This window comes from Anomaloglossus baeobatrachus, chromosome 3 (assembly GCF_048569485.1).
Source record: "Anomaloglossus baeobatrachus isolate aAnoBae1 chromosome 3, aAnoBae1.hap1, whole genome shotgun sequence".
Classification (NCBI taxonomy): domain Eukaryota; kingdom Metazoa; phylum Chordata; class Amphibia; order Anura; family Aromobatidae; genus Anomaloglossus; species Anomaloglossus baeobatrachus.
Window position 1 is genome coordinate 445,810,260 of NC_134355.1, and position 13,914 is coordinate 445,824,173.

The 13,914-nt window shown below is 53.0% G+C and overlaps 1 long non-coding RNA gene across 1 annotated transcript in view; it reads right to left on the minus strand.

Moving 5' to 3' along the window:
* Positions 1–13,914, minus strand: part of LOC142295411 (uncharacterized) — a 77,199-nt gene that overhangs the window by 30,805 nt on the left and 32,480 nt on the right. Inside the window, exon 2 of the long non-coding RNA XR_012751451.1 lies at positions 11,477–11,618. This is a non-coding gene — a long non-coding RNA (uncharacterized LOC142295411). The remainder of the gene's footprint in view (positions 1–11,476; positions 11,619–13,914) is intronic.

Genomic DNA, 13,914 nt, shown 5'->3' on the forward strand with positions numbered 1-13,914 from the left:
CCATCGCTCGAGCCACCGAGCAGCAGAGGCCGCAGCAGCAGCGGCAGCCGGACCTGAGCAGTGGGAGAGCGCGGCGTCCCCTCCTCCGCCCGCGACAACTTGGCGTCACAAACAGGATCTTACCGCTCTGCCGTTGGGTAGAGGTGCGCCTTGTTACCGCCGGAGGTGTCCGGCCGAAAAATTTCAGAAGCCACCATCTTTGGCGCGAAAAGTTCCCGCTCGAGCGTCTTCCCGAGTAGTGGAGGCGCGAAGGCCAAAACCCCACCCCGATAGAGGAGGGGCCGGAAAGAGGCCAAGGGGAACGGAAACAAGATGTCTGCGCCCGACGGAGCCGCTGGGGGAGCGGTGGTCGCAGCCGCAGTGGCACCCGTGGATGGGAATTGGCCTGCCCAGGTCCCGGCCGCGCTGGCAGGAGGTGCCGCGGTCCCCGCTCTCGCTCAGGTAATGCCGTTCTCCTTGCCCTATGTGCCCGGAGCTACCTGGCTACCGCAGTACGATGGGAAACCTGATGCGTTACAGGTCTTCCGGAAAAAGCTTAACCCGCTCCTGGAATTGTACCCCCTGACTGATAAGCAACGTGCAGCGGTAGTGCTGGGCCAGCTAACCGGCGCGGCTGAACAGGAGGCGGAGACCTGGGCCGAGGGGGACCGGTTCTCTGTAGCCACCATCTTTGAGAAACTACAGACTGCCTTTGAGGATGCAGTTTTACCAATGCCGGCAACGGTCTGTGGATAGCATTCGGGACTACGCTTTACGTCTGCAAACCGCCCTCCGCACACTGAAGCGGGTGGACACCATCAATGAGGCGGACAGCAACAAAATGTTAGTGGAGCAATTTGTGCCGGGGATGAGGTCCTCTGAGGATCGCAAACAACTCCGGCTGTGGGCCCTGGAACACCCTGATGTAGGCTTTGCTGTGTTAAAGGAACGGGCCATTAAAGCTCTGCAACCCCCAACTTCGGAAGTCTTGGAGCCAGCCCCGTGTCCAGTTGAGACGGCCCCCATCGTGGTGGCCTCTGCTCTACCAGCCTCTCCAGTACCTACAGCTCCAAGCAGCACGATGGAAGAACTGGCTGCCCAGGTCCGCCGCATGGACGGAGACCTCGCCAAGATTCTCGCTGCACTCCAACCTCTGACCAGATCCCAACCTCCAACCAAGATACAGCTCGCCGACAGCCCTGAGGATGTTCCCTGGATGCAGCGGAGAAGTGCTAACAACTCGCGGAACAGACCTCCAACCTGCTACAGGTGCAGCAAGCCTGGCCATTACTTCCGACAGTGCCCATTAAACGAGCAACCCCTGGGGACACGGGCCAATCCTCAGGAGTAGAACCCCGTGGCCCCCCAGACTGGCGGGACCGGTATATCGGGGCCCGGCCCATCATCCCCGTGGCTGTGGATGGCATACCGGTGATGGCTCTCTTGGAAACTGGATCACAGGTAACCACCATACCATACACATTGTACCAACGGTATTGGGGGACAGACGAGCTGGCTCCCCCAGATACTAGTATAACACTGATTGCTGCTGATGGACTCCCACTGACCCAAGTGGGGTATAAACAAGTGGCCATGACAGTGGGGCGAGCTGAACTGCAACACCAGGGTATGATTGTGATCATGAATGAACCCAGTGATCATAACCCGAAGATAGTGCTGGGAACCAATGTGATGGAGCACTGTATGAGTGATGTGTTGGTCCTACTGCAGCAGCTGGCCGCCACGGCGGCGGGGAGCCGACAGAGAGCTGTGCAGCGTGAGATCAGAGCCTTGATGTACCGCCAGCATGTAAACTCAACAGGAGGAGAGATTGGTGGGGTGAGAGTGATGGATGCTGCTCCGTTGATTGTACCCCCTAGGAGTGAGATGATGATTTGGTGTAGAGCAGCAGTAGGGCCTCAGGGGCGTGACTACCCTGCCATGATATAGCCCATGCCCTCCGAGCACTGGCCCACAGTAATGGCCGCCTGAGGGGTGGTAGATGTAAAGAAGGGGAGAGTGCCCGTGAGGGTGCTGAACTGTGGGGAGGAAGAAGTCAGGCTTCCCCGGTATGCTACCCTTGCCAAGTTGCTCACCCTGGATCCCCACACCATCCTCGGGGCAGCTCCTCCAGTTTCCCCACCTGCTACCAGCACTCACCCGCCCCAAGGGGAGTTAGACGAGTGGCACCAACAGCTACACGTGGGCACTGACGATACCCCTACACATCACAAAGAAGGGGTATACAGGGTGGTACAGGAGTATGAGCAAGTTTTTAGCAAACATCCACTAGACTTCGGGCAGATCAAAGGGATCCAACACCACATCCCCACCGGTGAGCACCCCCCTATCAAAGAGAGGTACAGGCCTATTCCCCCTGCGCATTACCAATGTGCCAAAGACATGTTGAGGAACATGAAAGAGGCAGGGGTTATTAGGGACAGCTGTAGTCCCTGGGCCGCCCCGTTGGTACTGGTCAAGAAGAAGGATGGCACCATGCGGATGTGTGTGGATTACCGGAAGATTAACCAGATAACGCATAAAGATGCTTACCCACTGCCCCGTATTGAAGAGTCTTTGGCTGCACTGAGAATTACTTCTCTACCCTTGACTAGTGATGAGCGAGTATGCTTGTTACTACTCAGTACTCGCACGAGTATCAATGTACTCGGGCTACTCGGCGGGGACCGAGTAATCTCGCGATACTCGTGCTGTACTCGTGGTCTTCATGTTGGCGCTCTTTTTACAGCCATCCCTTATGCAGGGATTGGCTGGCAGACCACTGCAATGCCACAGCCCTGTTGTGGAATTGCAGTGATTGGCCAGCCCGCACAGCGTGACCGTGCCTTTAGCCCGACACTTCCCCGCTCGGCTACGGCCCCTCCCGCACTCCACTCCGCGTGTATATATATATATGCACGCTTACACACACACGCACGTTTTTTTTTTTAATTTACAGTTTTATGGTTTCTACATGCTGCCGGGGGTCATTTCAGAATAATACTCGGGTCTCCCATAGGATAACATTGGGCTCGGTGCTCGGGCCGAGTACACGAGTATTTTGAGATGCTCGGCCCGAGCCTCGAGCTCCCGAGCATTTTAGTACTCGCTCATCACTACCCTTGACCTCACCAGCGGGTACTGGCAAGTGGTGGTGGCACCGGAGGACCGGGAGAAAACTGCCTTCACCACCCCAATGGGGCTCTGTGAATTCAATAGTATGCCGTTCGGGCTGTGCAACGCCCCTGGGACCTTCCAACGGCTGATGGAGTGCTGTCTGGGGCATCTAAACTTCGAAACCGTCCTGTTATACCTGGATGATGTGATTGTGTACTCCCAGACGTATGAAGCCCATCTGGAGCACCTGGCAGAGGTGTTCGCGTGCCTTGCCAAATACGGGATGAAGCTGAAGCCCTCTAAGTGTCACTTGCTGAAACCCAGAGTGCAGTACCTGGGGCATGTGGTGGGTGCAGAAGGTGTCGCCCCCGACCCCGAGAAGATTACTGCCATCCAAGACTGGCCGAGACCAACCACAGTGAGAGAAGTAAGGCAGTTTCTGGGTCTGGTGGGGTACTACTGACGTTTCATCAAGGGGTACACGAAGATGGCTGCCCCCATGCAAGACCTCCTCGTGGGACAGACCAAAGGTGGTAGACCCATCGGAGCCCCACTGGTGTGGGAAGAAAGGCATGAGGAATCCTTCCGCCAGCTGAAAGCGGCCTTGACCGGAGAGGAGGTCCTAGCGTACCCTGATTACAGCTGCCCATTCATCCTCTACACTGATGCCAGCAATGTGGGTTTAGGGGCAGTCCTATCCCAGGTCCAGGACGGGAAGGAAAAAGTGATTGCTTATGCTAGTCGAAAGCTCCGGCCGACTGAAAGGAACCCTGAGAACTACAGCTCCTTCAAGCTCGAGCTCCTGGCACTGGTATGGGCTATCACCGAGCGGTTCCGCCACTACTTGGCCGCAGCAAAATTCACCGCTTTCACGGATAACAATCCACTGACTCACCTGGACATGGCCAAGTTGGGCGCGTTGGAGCAGCGGTGGGTGGCCAGGCTAGCCAACTATGACTTCACAATCAAATACAGGGCCGGTCGTGTCAACATTAATGCTGATGCACTCTCTCGGATGCCCCATTTGTCAGAAGAAGGGTGCGAAGATGACGACCTTAAAGAGATCGAGTTGCCTGCATTTCACCAGCCGCCAACGGAGAAGGTACATGTCCACCAACAACGGGCGAACCTGGACCCGCTGCCAAGTCAGGAGTGGCAGGAAGCTCAAAACCAGGCGCCCGCTGTCCGCCTAGTCAAGACCCTGGTGGAGCGAGGCGCTGCTGGAATAGACCCTGCCGCCCCGGCTGAAGCCCAACGCTTGTGGAAGGAACGGACCCGGCTGTGCTTACACCAAGGGAAGTTGTACCGTGAGCTGATTAACCCAAAGACTCATGAGAAAATCCACCAGTTGGTGATTCCCCAGGCTAATGTACCCACCGTTCTACAAGTATACCACGATGGTGCCGGACACTTCGGATGGAAGAAGCTGGAGATGCTGTTGAGAGAGCGGTTCTATTGGAGTGGGATGCGGGAGTCTGTGGAGGCCTGGTGTGGAGAGTGCGGTCCTTGCACGCTGAGGAGGAAGGATGAAGCTAGCCAGAATGCCCCCCTACACCCGATCGTTACACATCAGCTGCTGGAGCTGGTCGCCTTTGACCATGTAAAGCTCACCCCCAGTCGAAGTGGGTACACCTACGCTCTGACCATAGTAGATCATTATTCAAGGTTCATGGTGGTTGTTCCGGTCAAAGACCTAACCGGCCGTACCGCCACTAGAGCGTTCCAAGCTTACTTCTGTCGACCACATGGATACCCTGAGAAGGTGCTTACTGACCAAGGCCCAGCCTTTGAAGCAGACAGAGGTGTTCCATGAGTTCTGTCAGCTGTACGGCTGCAAGAAGATCCGGACCACGCCTTACCATGCCCAAACCAACGGTATGTGTGAGAAGATGAACCATTTGATCCTTGGCCTCCTCAAGACGTTGCCGCTAGAAGAGCGGAACCTGTGGCCGGAGAAGCTGCCTGACTTGGTCGATATGTATAACAATATCCCGTCCAGCTCAACGAAGTGCACTCCAGCATATCTGATGAGGGCTCGCCCCGGCCGACTGCCGGTGGACCTGGAAATGGGACTGGAAGCCCCAGAAACACTCCCCTCGACGGCTGAATGGGACACCCGGCGGAGGGTGCAGTACCGACAGATTCAGGAATATGTGGAGAAGAATTTAAGTCGGAGTCGGGAACAACAGGAGCGGCGCTTCAACCAGAAGGCATCTGCTGGCCCTTTCCAGCCTGGAGATGTGGTGTTGAAGCGGAAGAGGAAAACCCACAAGCTGGATGATCAATGGGAACAAACCCCATACGTCATACAGCCCACAGGATGGGAAGATGGGAAGGCCTACCAGATCAGTCGTGACCAAGGGGGCACTTTGGCCACGGTTTCCCGGGACCATCTGAAAAGGTGGCCACCAGCATTGAGGGCAACGGCTGAAGTACCGGTTCCTCCACCAGCAGAGAAGGCAAAAGAGGTAATCCACACCGTGATGGGTGACTTCCCAGCGGACTGGCCTACACAGAATGGTGCGGTGATTCTTCCAGTGATACTATTCCCACAACCCGTGGATGAAGAAACGATGGAGGTGGTCAACCGTGAGCCAGAACCAGTGCCAGTGCCCAGGGATGAACCTGTGCCCAGCTCCCCTATGCCTCCGCCTGCCCCACACGATAACAGGGAAGAGAGACTGATTGTTCTCTCTTCCCCGCTGCCTGTCACCACTGATACCGGACCCCGGAGGTCCACCCGTCCCAACCTAGGTAGACCCCCACTTAGGTACAGGGAAACTGTTCTTTAAAAAAAGGGGGGAGAGTGAGTATGTGTTTAAAAGTTTGCAAGTTTATGAGAAAATGAAAATGATCACCGAAGTCTCATCTGATTGTCAGCAACCGTGATAAAACCGGTCGTTGCTGGCACCGTTGTCCCCGAGGGGACCGTTTGAAGTTGCGTAAGGGACTCCTTACGGACAAGCCCGTGAACTTGCAGGGCAACCACAAACTTGTGGGATGTAAATAATAATGTTTTGTTGCAGCTTACCGTTGCCGCCTCCGGAGAGGCAGATTGGAGGGAGGGCCCGCAGTGGAGCAGGCTGGGGCCCAGCCACCACCGGAACCGGTGGCTACCCTCTGGGGGTTCCAGGGGCTCCCCATGGATGTGGGTCCCCTGGAAAGGACAGATCCCGCTCGGGTAACTTGGTGCAGGACTGGGGTCAAGGGGTGCTGCCTGTTTTCTTAGGGGCAGCATCAGGGCCAGGTTACTTGGGTGGGTGAGAGCAGAAGCCGTAACCGTTAACCGTTTGAAACCATTTGCAACGTTTAAGAAAAGTGTCTCCCGTTGTGGGATGATGTTATTTTATTTGTATTATGCTTTATCTTTTTTTTCAGAAAATAAAACCGGTGTTGGACAGGCAGCCCGCGGACGGTCTGCATTTTGCTAAGGGGGAATGTGATGCCCTGGGCAAGCCAGGGGTCACAGGTAATGACACCACCACACGCTACACCCCGGATAGGTACACCAAAGCTACACCAGAAACCTTGTTACTTTCCTCCAGGGGCTGATGTCCACACCAGGGGGTGGGCCAGGCGGCTAGCTCCGCCCACCGAGGAGATCACAGTCCTGGAGGCGGGAAAACCAGGCAGTTGCAGTTGAAGTGAGATAGAGTTTGAAGTGAGAGGGAAGTGGTAGAGGAGCAAGTGAGAGGAGTTGAAGTGAAGGAGAAAGTGACATAAGTAGAGCCTGAAGTTGGTCCGGGTGTGTGCCCCGGACTGAGACAGCAAGGTTAGCAGACAGTGGTGACCGTCTGCAGGAGAGGCTGATCGGAGGTTGCCGAAAGGACCGTGGACGGGTGGTGGCCCGACGGTACCGTACCGGTATACAAGGAGAAGCCAGCACCATTGGCAGGGGCCTTTCGGATCCCGGCAAGGCTAGGAGTCGCCGTGAATTTGCCAAATCCATCAGTGAAGGGGACCTCCGGGTCTCCAAACAACTAAGTCCCGATTGAAGGCAACAGTCCAACCGTAAGAGAGAGACACCGCCACCGCCAAGGCACCAGTTTCTCAGGGCCAGCGCCTGCGGGCACAGAGGGGCTCCTTCGGCCCATATCCAAGTCAGGGAGCGGGTTACCGGTGGGAACCCATCGCTACCAACATTACACTAGGTGCAGGGACAGAGACCGTCACTGCCAACTACCGGGGAAAAGCAACAGCAGCCGTCCGTGGGAACCGTCTTTCCAGCCGTGTGTTTTACCGAGAACTGTGTCAACGTCTCAGGCTGAGTGAGTACCACCGTGCCGTGCGGCACAGCGCTGCCCCCGCGACCCTGCACCTCACCAGGCCCCACACCTGGCCTGCCATCCATCCCTACCCCATCACCGGGCCCCGGGACAACCAACCCCCTACCCACGGAGGGGAGGAATAACAACAAAGCTGCTCCCTGTCACCGCTCTCGGGATCCACGGACAACAATAAATCCCCAAAACCAATCCCCTTTTCACTCACGGGCGAGGAGCGCCGCTCGAGTCCCCGGGATCCGGCCCATTGCTCGAGCCACCGAGCAGCAGAGGCCGCAGCAGCAGCGGCAGCCGGACCCGAGCAGTGGGAGAGCGCGGCGTCCCCTCCTCCGCCCGCGACATTAGCGTTGACCGAGAAGACCGCTACGACAGCGCCCTGTCGGCCACATGTGTAAGACACGTCAGGCCGAGCGGTCCTCCGATTAGCGTTTCTGGCCACCACTCGACTGGCCACGTGTGTAAAGGACACGTCAGACCAGGTAGTCACACCAGTAGCATTCGACTGGGAAGCCAAGGAGGATAATAGGGTTCACACACCCAATCCAGGAACACCCTGTTAACTTCACAGGGGTTCTGGGGTGCGCTGTCCGTGCGCGTAGAGGGCACTCTCGGACAGGTGACGCAACAGGTATTCTGTCCGTGTGCGTAGGAGGCACAACTGAACAGGTGATGCAGCAGCCGCAGCCCAGTTAACGCCACTGGACTGCTCTAGCACAACAGGAACGGTAGCAAGGAAGCACGGCGCCTGACCCTCATGTGCTGAGCCACGAATCTTGGCGTGACAGGCACCGTTCGCCTAGCCCTACCTATCGCTTCCAACAAGGCTTATACCACCAAGAACTCTAAATGAAGACTGCGCACCTCCATGTTGTCTCCAGCCCCTTTTATAACCTGGGTCCGCCCCAAACCCAGGGTGGAACCACCAAGGTCCAATAGCAGAGTGCCATGTCATCAGTGACGTCACGTGCGACCTATCCGGAACCGCCACATCATTGATGACCTCATGGCAGCCACGCCCCAAACACTTCACCAGTCATCGTCTGACGACCAATGGTGAGGTGCCAGATCATAGGGGTGGGCCTCTGCGAGCCAGTCCGGAGTTGACACGTCATCAGGACACCTGACACCCTCTGCCCTATCAGGGCCTGCCACCTCACGGACATGCTCAGTGAGGTCCTTACCGGACCTAGCCTCTGATGCACTAAGTGCCTGAGCATGCTCAGTAGCCTGAGCAACAGGCTCAGAAAGCAGACTATCAGTTTGAGCATGCTCAGTAGGCACATCCCAGAACTTAGACACAGCACGAAGTCCAAGTACCTGTGTAAAGAGGCTATTAGGGTTAATTGTGGGAGCATGCTCAGTAGCCTGAACTGAGGACTTAGTCTCAGACATAACACAATCAGGCTGAGCATGCTCACCAGGCAAAACACCGGGCTTAGACTCTGGCTGGGGTAAATCGGCGCACGCATGCGCACTAGCCACCTCTCCACACTTAGACGTGGTGGAAGGAGCAGCCAACTGGACGACCCGAGGCACGACAAAGAACGGCAGCCGGCGCCTGGGCGCAACAGGAACCGCAGCAGGCTGCTTGCGGCTATGGCGGCACCGGTTCGTAACACGGGGTCACGGATTTCGTGACGCACATCCGGTGTCGTTAGCTCCAAGCGAGTGTTAACGATCAAAAATACTCACCTAATCGTTGATCATTGACACGTCGTTCATTTTCAAAATCTCGCTGATCACTGTGGACACAGGTTGTTCAACGTTCCTGAGGCGGCACACATCGCTACGTGTGACATCCCGGGACCGACGAACAACAGCTTACATGCGTCCTCCAGCAACGAGGTGGGCGTGTCGTTAATGCGGCTGTTCTCCGCCCCTCCGCTTCTATTGGTCGGCAGCTGTGTGACAGCGCTGTGACGGCGCACAAACCGCTCCCTTAATGAAGAAGTTGTTCGCCACCCACAGCGACGTCGCTAGGAAGGTAAGTACGTGTGAAGGCTGTTAGCAATATTGTGCGCCACGGGCAGCAATTTGCCTGTGACGCACAAACGACAGGGGTGGGTATGCTCGCTAGCGATATCGTAGCGTGTAAAGCCCCATTTAGATTAAGGGAGTTGTATATAATGATGTAACCCACTAAAGGTGTTTATCTGTACATGAACATAAAACTAGTGTAACTGTAGAGTGGCGTGGGACGGTAGTCGTGGGTGAGGGACTGACTTCAGATGCCCCTGCATGCTACATGAAATACCTGGTCATGGTATTTCATGTAACATGCAGTAGTATTAGTGTAGACTTCTGCCGTGTGGGCTGGGAACCAATTGAGGCTGCATACTACCACTGATGTCAGCTGACATGATGACTCACCCTCACAAGGAGACCAACAGTTCACTTTAAACCACAACCAGTAACTTGGCCCGAATCTCAGTGCAACCCAGTCCAGCGTTACAGCACAAACCCTGACAGTCACGTTCCATTCCTGCAGTCCCACGTCCACTTTCCTTAGGGGATCTCATAATGACCAGAATAAAGTTTTGCACTCCCGTATGTTTAGCAGGAAATAGCTTGGTTGGTTGATTACGTTCACTCACCATTTGAGGGTAACTTGGTACCTTGAGGGATAAGGGTCAACCAAAAAAATGTCCCAGAGAAACACAAAAACACCAATAACAGTAAATATTACATCTTTATTGATAGCTACAGATTTTATTTAAAAACAAAATCACATCAGACACGTTTAAAACCATAAAACCATATGACTCCCTGAGGAAGCGTTAGTGAAACGCGCGTTGGAGTGCGTGCAGGGGAACAGCATCACACTCTGGCTCTAAACATGACATCAGGTAATTGTTAGGGATTCTCCCTGCACAGCCGATGCTTTTCTGTTATTGCAGCCACAATCATTGTGTAATACAAGGAGTATTTTTAATTGATGGGGTTGCGGTATTTTGGTCACTGAGCTGAGGAGATTAAAATATGTATAATTGAATTGATTTAACTCCTTACTTCCCCCGTTACCTTAATATGTATACATACATTTAATTGGGGGCATGAGTGTGACCTGTTCTCTTGCCATATGTTTTTATAGTTTTAAACGTGTCTGATGTAATTTTATTTTTAAATGGAATCTGTTGCTATCAATAAAGATGTAATATTTACTGTTAATGGTGTTTTGGGGTTTTTCTGGGACTTTTTTTGGTTGATCTATATACAGTGTACCTTCTGGATTGGTTATATTGAGAAATCTGGTATTCTTCTCTGATATATGGTTTTTGAGAGATAAGGGCCCCGGCCTCTAGGGTCCTGAACCAGTAGAAGTCACCTATTATCTTGATGGTTTAAGGGGTCTGGTTCCAAGGGTTCCGTCCTCCGGCTCCTTTTGTCTGGGGACATTCTGTTCTATGATTGGTCTCTAGCCACAATGCTGTTCACACCGTATGTCTTCCGACACAATTGAGGTTCATGCTTTCTTGCCTCCCATCTCCATTCCTTTGTTGCCATAAACCACTCACTGTATGCGACCTTCACAGCCAACTGACTATACGTCGGTCATGTTTGCTAACTAGTCCTTCCCTGACTCCTAGAATGAACTGTCACTTTCCCTTTCAGCTGACCCCACCCAGTGTGAACTAGTCCTAACTTTAAACTGCTTTTGACCCTGCTGTTTGTTGCTGGGCAGAACTTCCTTACAAAGCATTTTAATATAAGTGCTGTACATTATACATTACACCATCTACATTACATATTACAGGCACATATCCCAATATACCACATTACATTAGAATTCACATAACACAATATTTACAAAAGATGCAAGAATGTATTCACATTACAATACCTCACAACACATTGACGCAATTGGTGACTGTTCTAGAGCTGATGGATCAATCAGCAGAGGGTAGATAAAGTTTCAGTGAAATTTCCTGAAATTTGCAGTTTCAAACATATATTTTGAGATTCAATTAATTGTGCGCAAAAACTTCCTCAGCACCATTTCCAATACTGATGAAACATCACAGAGTGGGCTAATGTGTGCCTGCTTATAATGCCCTGCAGCTCTGACAACTAGTGGATTACCATAAACATTACCATACCTTGTACAGTGGAGGTCTGTACCTCGGCCAACACAGATCAGCATTCCCAGAGTCATTTTGCATCTCCAGATTCACTTGGTAAGTCTCTCTCTTGCATAGTGTATAAGCTCTTATGGTCAGCAGGGTTTGCTTTATCTCTCGCCTGTAAAGTGTAAGATCTTATGGTTAACAGGATTTTCTCTCTCTTCTCTCCACTATATGTATTTAACGAGCACTTACAAGCTTTCTAGATTGAGACTTTTGCTAAGAACATTTTTAGGGAAAAGTAGGTGATATTAGTGAATTTGAATTTTAAAGATGAACTCATCTTCAGTCAGTTCACGTCAGCCGAAAAATGGAATTATCCCCTTCCTGACATTAGTCAAATCGGTGCATCCTATATTGCAGTGCAAACCCGCAAATGGAAGTACTCGTTCGTCCTGGCAATTGTGCCGGCACGGGAGCTTTGCTTACATGACAGCAGAGACCCGGCTCTCACAACGATCGCAGCATTTAGGGACCTGAGAGAGAGAGTAAGTTGCCTCTCCCACCCACTCGGGATCTCCATGACAAGATCACAGGGGCCCAAACATTGCCATGTCAACCAGAGGTCAAATGATGACCTCCAGGTTAACTGGCCATGGTGGCCTATTAGACCACGCTTCTAAAGGTAGCTTTACACGCTGCGACATCGCTAGCGATGTGACACGCCAGATTGCAGATAAGGTTTGCCTAGATCGCACATAGGTCATTTTTTTTTTTTTAGCGCCGGTCACATGTGCGATCTCGGCAAATCGTATGTGCGATCTGGCGTGTTACATCGCTAACGAGATCGCTAGTGATGTCGCAGCGTGTAAAGCACCCTTTAGAGGCGATCTGTCAGTGTCACGCTGACATGTATAATGTATGGCAATGATGCTGTATTGTAAATTTGGTACATCAACTATCAAACTAATAAAACTTAATGTCCCATATAGGGAGTAGGTAAACTGCTGTTGAGTTGTTTATTTTGCCTCCCAAAGATCGCAGGCAGGCTCAGTTCAAATTTATCCCGCACTCTACGCTGAGTGTTCATGTGCTGCCCCCGTGCCAGCACCCGGGCTGCTGCTCTGATCTGGATCAACGGTGGCTCGAGGGGTCTCCGGACCTGGGGGTCGAGCGGCCACTTGATTTAAATGGGGGGTAAACTATATACAGGGGGAACTGGAAGTTCGTGACACCACCCACGGTGCGTTGTAATGTGGAATACCACCACTTCTGTTGGGGAGAGGGGAGCCCGGTGGCGATGGTGTAGCAGCAGGATGTTTAACCCCTCCGTGGGTAGGGGGTTTCTGCCCCAGGGCCCATTAGATGTCAGTGACAGGGTGCCGTTGGGAAGAGGCAAAGGGGTTTTTCAGCGTACTCACTCAGTCCAAGAATAATAACACCAACAGCTTGTAAACCAGAATTCTGAGCACCACTGCAGCATGGAGGGAGCACACCTGGATCTGTGTCCTTGGTGTTGCTGTTAGCCTGTGGCCTTTTCCGTGGCACCTTCTCACTATTGGACCCTCAAGTTTGGAACTATTCGGGTCCCGCTCACCCGTATGGCTAACGGAGTGAGCTTGCTCTCAGGGTTCACACGTATTATTTCTTTGGACTGTAGTTTGGGAAAGTCCTATCCCATCAGTGTGCTAGTACCCCGATTTTGGAGTGGGTTGGGGATGAATCTTGAAGTCTTCACCCCCGTCGGGTAAATTATCAGGACGCGTGAAGCTACTTCCTGGCCTAGGGTCCACGTACCCCGTTGTGCCCTGGCCCCTGCCCGGTGATGGCTCAAGGCCGCTGGCTGCCCTCCTCGGCAGCCAATGCCCCTTGACACGATCCCCTGCGACCGGGGTTTCAGCTCCAACCAGGCCCAGACCAATGTCCGCCACCTAGTACTCAATGAGCCCAGCTCCTAACCTGTGACCTCTCCTCTCGAGTCACCACACAACTCTCCTTTACTCCTTTTCCACCTTGTCACTTTCTCCTACCAACCCCCATATGGGCGGCCCTATTCCTTTCAGACCCCCAATGGTGTGTCTGGTGGGTGCCGTGCAAAGTGTTCCTAGGATTTTGACTGCCTAAGCTGTTAGCAACACCAAAGGACCAGGATCCGTAACCAAGGAGGAGTGGATACCGTGCAGAAGGGCAGATTGCACAATACCCTGTGATAACCTGATAGGCCAGGGCGTCACATTTACATCGGAGCTTAATTGCAAATCTTTGAAAAAAGTTATTCAGACAAAAGTCCCAATGAAAAATTTAGTGTAATGAGAGAGAAGAACTCTCGTCTGGACTGTGGTCCAGCTATGTCTTTCTTTTTACATGTCTTTTTAAGTGTGCACAAAAGTACAGTCAACAACAGTATTGTGCACCTTTCAAAAGAAGGGCACCACAGAACAGAGGCCAAGTGGAGCTCAGAGTTACTCTGCTGC